The sequence below is a fragment of the Pundamilia nyererei genome, unplaced genomic scaffold (assembly GCF_000239375.1).
Source record: "Pundamilia nyererei isolate P.nyererei 1_Seehausen unplaced genomic scaffold, PunNye1.0 scaffold00034, whole genome shotgun sequence".
Taxonomy (NCBI): domain Eukaryota; kingdom Metazoa; phylum Chordata; class Actinopteri; order Cichliformes; family Cichlidae; genus Pundamilia; species Pundamilia nyererei.
The window spans coordinates 567,489-577,292 of NW_005187435.1; the positions used below are offsets into that span (position 1 = coordinate 567,489).

Here is a 9,804-nt window from a genome sequence, read left to right on the forward strand (position 1 = left end):
GGTTTCTTCCTGTTAAAAGGGAGTTTTTCCTTCCCACTGTTGCCAAAGTGCTTGCTCATAGGGGGTCATATGATTGTTGGTTTTTTTTTTCTCTGTATCTATGAAGCGCCTTGAGGCGACTTATGTTGTGATTTGGCGCTATATAAATAAAATTGAATTGAATTGAATAGAATTGAATTGAACTCAGGACCTTGCTAATTTCCGCTGACTTTTCAAAGCCTTCTAAAACTTCTCCATGGACCATTTTAATGCCCGAAATAATTCATGGATATCTGCCAAAAACAGGTTAAATGAATTGAAATGTATAAAAACTTTTTATATACTTCTGAAACCTCCTCTAGGACCATTTGAGTTTTCCAAATGATTCCTAAAAGACACTGAAGAACCCAATCTTCAAGGACTCCGATAAAGCCACTGAAATATAGGAAACTGCTGTTGTACTCACCATTCCACTTTTAGCTCAATGTAAGTCAGCAGTTGACATTTTCCTTTACAGGTTTCACATTGCTTTTTCCCCCTACCATCACACTTTGTACACCTAAACACACACAGACACATAACTCATTATTTTTGGTTACTTACAGACATTGCAGATTTTGCTTTATTTTTAAAAAATATGGTATTTGTTTATTTTTACTTCTATTATTATTTTAAAAAATTACTGAACTTTTACTTATTGCAGCATTTCTTTGCTTAGACATTTTTAGGAAATTTTGCATCTGTCCTTTTCTAATTAGTTACTGTAATTAATCGTATATCCCCAACATATGCACAGTCATAAAACTGGTATTTTTTCTGTTTTATTTTCAGTTTGTGTGACCATTCAGTACCTGTTTTTGCCTGTGCCATTACAGTGAGTGCAGGCTGGATCGGACTTTGCCGCACCATTACACATCGGGCAAGCTTTCTACAACGACACAAATAAGCAAATGTTTTAATTGTACCTTGATCAGACTTTTCATGTCTTATTATTTACTATTGAGAGTTTCCTTACTTTTCCACTTCCACTGCACTCCTTGCATTGCTCAGTACCTGCTGCATGGCATGTGTGGCATTCCTAAACACAAACACACAAAAAAAAAAGTTAAAAATGAGCAAAAGGTAAAAAAATTTCACGTGTTCATGGTTTTAAAGCCTCAATAAACTCAGGAAAAGATGAGCTGTAGAACCATCTCATGGGCAACTAAAGATCCATCAAAATTCATCTGGAAAATTCTTTAAGTATATATGTCTTCAAGCTTAAAGCTCAGAACTAAACTGCAGGTAACCCAGCACTTTGACAGATAGCTTTTGTTATTCAGCCACCTTGACGGAGGACGTGTAGGGCACCCGGATCTTCTCTGTGTGGTCACTGAAATGTTTGGGGGGTGTGGCCTGGACCTCCCATGGTCGTGGAGCGGGCTGGGTGTAAAAGTCAGCAGGCTCACCTTTTAAATACACGAGATCACAAAAAATAAAAGTCAATAAACTACTAGTATAGTAAGTTACTGCATTGTCAGTAGATTTATGCAAGGATCAATAAAAGAGCCATTTGTTATGAAAACCAAAGCAAGTGTTTCCAGGTTTAACTCTTTCAGGTAAAACACTATTGATTAATCAGTTGTTCTGGAGTTTGATTCATAATAGGCTCTGAGTATCACACTATTGTTTTTAATCCCTCACAAGGCCATAAACTTTGAGTGTGGTCAAGAACAAAGTGAAAAATGTGGTTTGGTAACAGGAAACAACAAAACTCTACCATCAGATTAAAAAGCATCCAGCCTTGCTCTATAATAACAGAACATGGTGGCTCAAGGAAACAAATGAAAATGACCATTTTAATGGCTCCACATCAGGTTTGGATTTAACAAAATGAAAATGTGCGTTTACCTTCATGTGGTTTGTGGGCCCAGTCAGTTGACCTGGACTCAGTGAATGTCTCCAGACGGTACTAAGGAACAAAAAACAGACTTTACTGAGAGAAACTGGATTTGCTGATAACATTACTGTGCTAATTTCTCTATATTTCACATCAGAGTGAAAGTGAAACATACGTTTCTATGCATCATGTGCAAGAAATGTCTCTCCCATTAAATCCTACACAAAATTTGTTAAACCCAATCAGTATCGCACATTATACCATACAATGTATTTCCGGGTTGTTGCCATATAACTGGGTAAAACCACTTGGAACCGGTATTCCATATTCTTTGAGCTTCTTGCAAGAGTCTTGAGGATATGATGAAAAGTTCTGGCAAACTACTACTTCAGCAGCTCTGGACACTTACTAAAAGCTCTGAAGTTTTTGAGAAGAAAATGGTCACACTTTTTATTACAGCTCAGTAATAAGGGGGTAATAGCAGGTTAACTAGTTAACCTACAAGGTATGTGTTTTAAATATGCTTTTTGCATGTTGCAGCTGTATTTCCTGTTTTATTAGGCAAACTGCCACAGTTGTTTTCAGTTGTTTTCAGATAATAATCACACACTTTTTTGCTTAATAGGATCTTAATATGTTATTAAATTTAAACAGGTGGTTTTGCATTTTGCAGCTCTGTTTCCTGCTTTTTACACAGAAACTACCACAGGTAATTGAGGGGTAATAACTTAACGCATATTACTGCATTATAGCATTCTTGTTTCTTCCTTGTGACTCCACTTTATTGTGGAGCTGTATTTCCATATTATTATGTGCAGTTTTTGGGTTCTCATTATCCTATTACATACATTTCTGAGCAATATTACTCAACTGTAACCACTCTTGCTACCATGATATTACTTAGATATTAAGTGGTTATTACTTTGGTAATTGCATAGTAAAAACTTAGAAATTACCACATTATTACACTCTTTCCCCCCCTTTTTACCCTACTACTACCCCTGTATTACCTAGCTGTAATAGAAAGTGCTACCAAAAAATTCATTATGCATGTTTCAACAGTTCATTATCATTCAATTATGTCCTTTGGTCTAATGTTTGGAAAACTATGGATAAAAGCATCTCAAACCAGAGCTCTGCAACAGACTGATCAAGATAGTAAAGGCAGATATGGAGGTAACTCAGTCCGCAGCATCACTGATGCTGACAGCATTATAAAAAGGGAACATTTAATCACCCTAAATGTGTTGAATGGCTCCATGGAGGTGATGACTCCCTGAGTGACTGGATCTTCACTGTAGCAGATATGAGATGACACAAATTTCTTGAATGCCTCCCGAGCCTCATCCTCAGAAAGAGAGGGGATGCTACAATACACACAAACTCTGTGTTAAACCAGAATATTCTACTGGTTGGTGAGCAGCTCAGAAACACAGGTAATATGTCGTACCTCCATTCAGGATTTTCAGGGCTGGGTTGGGGTGGGGCTACTGGCTCCATGGGCATGGGAGGAGGCAGGAAACCTGCTGCATCAATGACAAATTTTCAAGTACCAGCAACAGCATTAATGTGAGGAATTATGTGAACCGGGCTTTTCTTACCTCCTCCTGGCACAGTGCCTTCATAGCCTGGGACATTGACAAACATGTTGGCTTGGGGTGCCATGACAGGTGGGTACATAGCTGGAATGAAAAACAAGAAACAAAAAATTGAACCAAACAGATCAGGTGACCCTGAATCCTCCCTTAGTTATGCTGCAAAAGATCTAGGCTGCTGGGGAATTCCCATGATGCACTGAGTGTTTCTTATTCCTTCCATTTAAAAGGTTTTTTTTCTTTACCACTGTAGCCAAAGTGCATGCTCATAGGAGGTTCCCTGATTGTTTTTTTCTGTTTTTTTTGTTGTGATTTGGTGCTATAAAACTGAATTGAATTGAATGGCTGGAGTTGAATAAGACTGTTCCTGCACAGAAGAATGTTTGGTGCAATGAAAAATGATTATGCCCACTCTATGGTTAGCCATGGCCAGGTGGGCTGGTGTATTTGCGGTGTGAAACCAAAAGCAGACACAGGAGAGGGAATGAGGTATAACAAAAGCCGGGCCTTTTATTGAGGCTGATTTCCAAAAGAGAAAACAAGGCAAGGCGAGTTGGGGGGGAAAGGAAAGCAAAACCTAAACTGGAATAACCTAAACTCAATATGAAAACTATGACATGGAACTCAGCGCATGCAAAAACGGTGACCAGAAACATGAACATGAACACGAACATGAAGCATGAAAACAATCCTGAGACTTGCAGTGATATGACATGAGATAGACAGACAACCTGACAATGAAGAAAGAGAGACAGAGGACTTAAATTGTGTTAAAAAAAATAAAAAATTTAAAGTTAAAAAATTGTGTATGTTTCTGTTCTGTGTCCTGTGTACTGTTTGTTTATATATGTGTCTTTCTGGCTGCTGTCAAAACCAAATTTCCCCTCGTGGGACAATTAAAGGATTATTCTATTCTATTCTATTCTATTCTATTCTATTCTAAATACACAGAAGGGTATACTCTGTTGAACAGTTCTTGTTTCTGCCATGGCTGCTCCACAAAACGACTTGTGTATATAAGTTAGTGAAATCATTCTTCAGAATCAGTTTTAGTTAGAAGGAAATTATTCACCTTCTGTGATATGTGATAAGTAAATGTGAAATGTAAAATGTAAAAGTAAAATGTGATAACTACAATGGTGCAGAAAGCTGCATCTGGTCAGAAGAAATAAACCCCACAAATTTTAAAGAGTTGTCCAGATTTGTTAAAACTTAAAACAGCTGTCAACGGACAGATGCAAGGATATCCATTGCTACCCCCTCATGCAATAAAGAGTTTCAAAGATGTTTGTTGTATGACAAGTATGATAATGGGGGTAGTATACTAACCCCATTTCCAGTGTTAGAGTAAACATTTTTAGTTCAGGTTTCTTTTACCATTTTCTCTCTTATCTCTTAATTTTAACAAACATCTCCAAAAAACAAACACTGATATGACAAGAAACTGCATTGATTTCTGAAAAGGGTAATAATGGTTGTGTGCAGACAGCCCCTAAAGCCCCGGACAGACTTTAATATTTTGTCACAGACTCTGAAGGACTCCATCACCCGTTCCAGCAACTCAAGAATCAATGATTACGTTAACCTGACACATGAGGGATTACAGACGAAGGCATGAGGTCAGTATCTAGAAAAAAAGACTCCAAAAACTGAAACTAGTAAAACAACTTGATTAGCTCTCTCAACATGACAGTGTTAACATCCATATCCTTGCATCTGTCCATTTACAGCTATTTAATTTTGTATAAATATGGTGAGCTATTCTAGGTTAGTGTTATTTTTCTTTCTGACCAGATGCTGTTTTCTGCACCATCTCTTCAACGCCCTTATACTTGTTACTAGTGTGTATGCGCTAAAACAGAAATATTTTCCATATCCTCAGTACGGTTTCAATAACTCATGCAAACACAGCATTTTGAAAAGGGTATAGAAGCCGTACCAGTTGTTTGACTCAAAACAACAAATTAAATCTTTACATTTCAACTTTCTTTGTCTTTGTCTCAAAAGATTATTCATTATCATGCACTACTATTATTATCATCACTGATTATGTCCTGACTTTCATTATGCCTAAACTGAGCACATTATATTAGGTCTGCACTCCCTTTCTTCACCTGAGTTGATTAAACTTATTTTTAAATCAGTTACTGAAAATCTGACCTTGTTTTCTCTTTCAGAGTTTAGCAATCCATATGTGTCCTTATTTGTGAAGTCTAAAGCAGGGATGGCAAACTAATTTTAAAACATGGGCCACACTCACCCCATTTTAAATTTAAGCGGCCGGACCACTGGTCTTTCCAACAATAGAAATAAGTTTAACTACACATTTAGCTGAGACGCATTAATCTAAAAGAAATGCACGCAAGTCTTATAGTATCTCTTAGTTTTTCTACATGATAACGAAACACTGCTGACGTTAATGATAGAAATATGTCAGTGTGACTCTTTGGAATTGGAATTGTAAGAAATAAATGTGTAAAATTACAGAAAAGAAATTGCACAAAGTACAAAACAGAAAGATCCTGTTAATTCGCATTTTCCTCCCAAATCCACTTTCTTTCTGCTTTTCTTTCTTTTTTGTCCACTACAAAGGCAAACGTCTGCATCAAATTCTTCAGGAAACAAGGTTCAGGTGGCTTGATGAGTTTCATCGGCAGTTTACTGTCAAAAAGGAAAACAAGTGGATCATGTTTGGAGCTCCTCTTTTAAAAACTAAAATATACTGAAGAAGCAAACTAATGCAGTTTAGTGAATGCTGAAGTTTAACGTGATTCTGACTTAATCTTCGCACTGAATGTTTATTAATAGAAGTGACAGCGTTTCAGCGCCGACTATCAGGAGCCGAACCCTGCGTCTGCGCCTTTGAATAGCCCGCAGGGGTGTGGTCAGTGTCGTGATGGTTCCTAAGCCTGCTGGTGTGTCCTGTGCTGCAGTTCCTACCTGAGCTGTTCATTCTGCTGCAGATCAACCACGCTGATATCAGCCTCACAGAATCCGTTACAGTTAGAGTCATCCAGAACCGCATTTAAATGGTGAAATTCGGAACGCCCCCTGGTGGGAGAGCAGGCCCGCCTACCCCGAGTTAACGATCAAAGATAGAAGCAGTGAATGCAAACAATTGAAAAACTGTAAATCTTTATTTTTCCTGCGGTGTGCTTGTGACTCGCTCAATAAACAGCTGACCAGGGTCTATCCTGTGGCTGCAGTTAAGGCTTTTTTTAAGCGCAGAAAAACAAGCATTATATTGTGATACACCAATGGCTTTGGCAAGAAACAAATCCCGCTTTTTCTACTTTACTATTAGAACTCAGTTCATCATCATTTCGTGGTATCGGCACAAACGCGGCCTTTGGGGTCTTTTGTGCCGAAACCTGATCCAAATCCAACTTTTCTATGTTTTTTCTATTTGTAATACATTTACCAATATTGATGAATAGACTGCATCCAACTGGATTGACACAATTTTGACTTTGCGTTATTGTACGTATCCTAATGAATATTTAAAATATTTCTGTAGAATTGTGATTTTACATTTGTTGAGATTTCTGCTCCCCTCTTGCCCCCTTATCCTCACTTGTCAATGACGTTTTTTTAAACCTGGAAACTGATCGCAGCTTCTACCAATGTTCCTTCTGGTTTATAATGATTTGATATAATCCCTGATGGATTTGTGTGACATTTATTTGACAGATTATAGGCTAAAAACCTGTTTACAGCTGTTTGAATACCAATCATTTTTTGGCAAAACCTGAAAGCACCTGCTTTGAGTGCATTTTCTAATAACCTTTAATTATAAAAAGACCCAATTTTCCAGAAAAAAACTCCTTTCAAAATAAAAATGTAAATTATATGTACCGGTAAGAAAGAAAAAAAATCCTTAATTTCCAAGAGAGAACTGGACAGGGTATGTAGAGGGGTATGGTTGCAACATGGGGACAGTTGCAACACCCCCAATGCCATCAATCAACAATAAGATAGGAGTCATATGATCATTTCAGTGTTTACCCACTTCTATCCCTGACTTAAGGGCTAGAAATAGGGCATGCAGATTTTATTGAGAAAAAGGGATTTTGATGTAACAACACAAAACTTTGTTTGCAGATAAAATGATATGGCTTACAGGAGATTAAATTCTGATTTCATAGATAAACTGTGATGCACCCCCTCGGGGTAACTATGCTAATACAGTTAGCTAAACAATTGATGACAGGAATTCTGTATACGGTTCTGAAGAGCCCATGAGATAAAGCAGCTGGTCTATGGCTAAACAAGCAGGAAGCAGCTAAGCCTCAGTTCTCCTCTTGATCTCACTGATAAGATCTGCTCTGGATATATCGACCTCCTCTCTGGTTGCCACTACCACTCCATCCTTCAGCTACTGTTCTCCCAGTATAGCCACGAGGGGGATTCCTGCTTCCTCACAGTACTGCAGCTGACTCAGCAGTTGGGGTTTTTTTTTTGTACATCAACTCAGCCTTGATGCCAGCATTCCAGAGCTCAGAGATGAGTTGTCGTTGTTATAATCTCACACAACTAATTTACAGCACAACTCGTCCAAATCTTAAATGCCCAGAAAAGTCATCACTTATTGATTTATTTTTAACTAATATGCCGTATAAATATTCTCACACTGGGGTTTTCGCAAATGATATCAGTGACCACTGTGTGGTAGCTGTAGTCAGACAATCGAAGCTCCCAAAATCAAGGCCACAAATAGCTTTTAAACGAGATTTTAAGCATTTCTGTGAGCAAGCTTTCTTTCATGATTTATGGGACTATAACTGGAGTAGAATCTACCTAATAACTGATCTTGAGCTGCCATGGAATTATTTATATGATACTTTTATCAAAATTATAAATAAACATGCCCCTATCTGCAAATTTAGAGTAAAATGCAGAAACAACCCTTGGTTTTGCTGTCTGGGCTAAGGCCAGAAAAACCAAATCTGAAGCGGACTGGCTGATTTTTAGACAGCTCAGAAACCGTTCAACTTCCTTAATTAAAAAGGCCAAATCAGAATTCTATCTTTCAAATACTACTAAACATTTGAACGACCCTGAAAAATTCTGGAAAATAATAAAATCTTCTTATGGGGACATAACTACAAACGAGATGCCAACTTTTGTTGTAAAAGACTCCTGTACTTTAACAGAGAAATGCGACATTCTAAACTGCTTTAATGAGCATTTTGTTTCTTCAGGATCTCTATTTGAATCTTTATATCCAGATTTAAAACAGCTTTCAACAAGAGGCTCTCTCTGCAACCGCTCAAACTGAATCTGTGGTCCAACCCTTCAGTTTTTCTCCGCTAAAAGTTTTTGAGGTCCACAGGGCTTTAAATCTGTTGGATCTAAATAAATCTGCAGGACCAGATCAACTTGATCCCTATTTTCTTAAGTTGGCTGCAGATTTTATAGCAGAACCAATAACTTAAATTTTTAATCTTAGCCTCTCGAACAGTGAGATCCCTGTAATATGGAAATCTGCCTATGTTCTCCCTTTGCTGAAAGGAGGTGATCCTTCAGATGTTAATAATTACAGGCCCATATCTAAATTGTGTGTTCTAGCAAAAGTTCTAGAAAAGTTCATTAGTGAACAACTGAAAGACTTTTTTGGACAAAAATTCAGTTCTTTCCCAATATCAGTCAGGATTCAGAAAAGAACACAGCACAATAACTGCTGCTATTAAAGTGGTTAATGACATCGTTGATTCAATGGACTGCAAAAAATACTGTGCTGCTCTTTTTCTTGACTTGTCAAAGGCTTTTGATACAGTTGACCATGCTATTTTATTAAATAGACTAAACAATATTGGTCTATCTGTAAATGCTGCAAGTTGGTTTTCAAATTACTTGTCAGCAAGAAAACAGTGTGTCCGTGCTGCTGGGTCTTCTTCCTCTTTTCTCCCAGTATCCAAAGGAGTCCCGCAGGGCTCCATATTAGGGCCATTGCTATTTTCTCTTTACATAAACAACCTTTGTGATAATTTGTCAAATGCAGCATTTCATCTTTATGCAGATGACACAATTATTTATTGTTCATCCCCTTCAGTAGCACAAACCCTGCAATTTCTGCAGTCTGCCTTTGATGTCGTTCAGTCCCATTTAACTCAACTTAAGTTGGTGTTAAATCCAGAGAAATCCAAGTTCGTGTTATTCTCAAATGGCAAAGAGTTGTTAGCTACGTCTCCTAAGATTAAAACAATTCAAGGAACTGAAATTGAAATGGTCACATCTTACAAGTATCTAGGGATCATTATACAGTGGGGCAAAAAAGTATTTAGTCAGCCACCGATTGTGCAAGTTCCCCCACCTAAAATGATGACAGAGGTCAGTAATTTGCACCAGAGG

At 37.7% G+C, this 9,804-nt stretch overlaps 1 long non-coding RNA gene across 1 annotated transcript; it reads right to left on the reverse strand.

The window, feature by feature from the left end:
- Positions 1-1,311: 1,311 nt before the first annotated feature.
- LOC102197097 (uncharacterized) lies at positions 1,312-3,340 on the reverse strand. The gene is made up of 4 exons (XR_001290332.1): positions 3,309-3,340; positions 3,096-3,225; positions 1,870-1,930; positions 1,312-1,427 (listed from the first exon to the last, which is right to left on the reverse strand). It is a non-coding gene; the product is annotated as an uncharacterized LOC102197097 (long non-coding RNA).
- Positions 3,341-9,804: the final 6,464 nt, after the last annotated feature.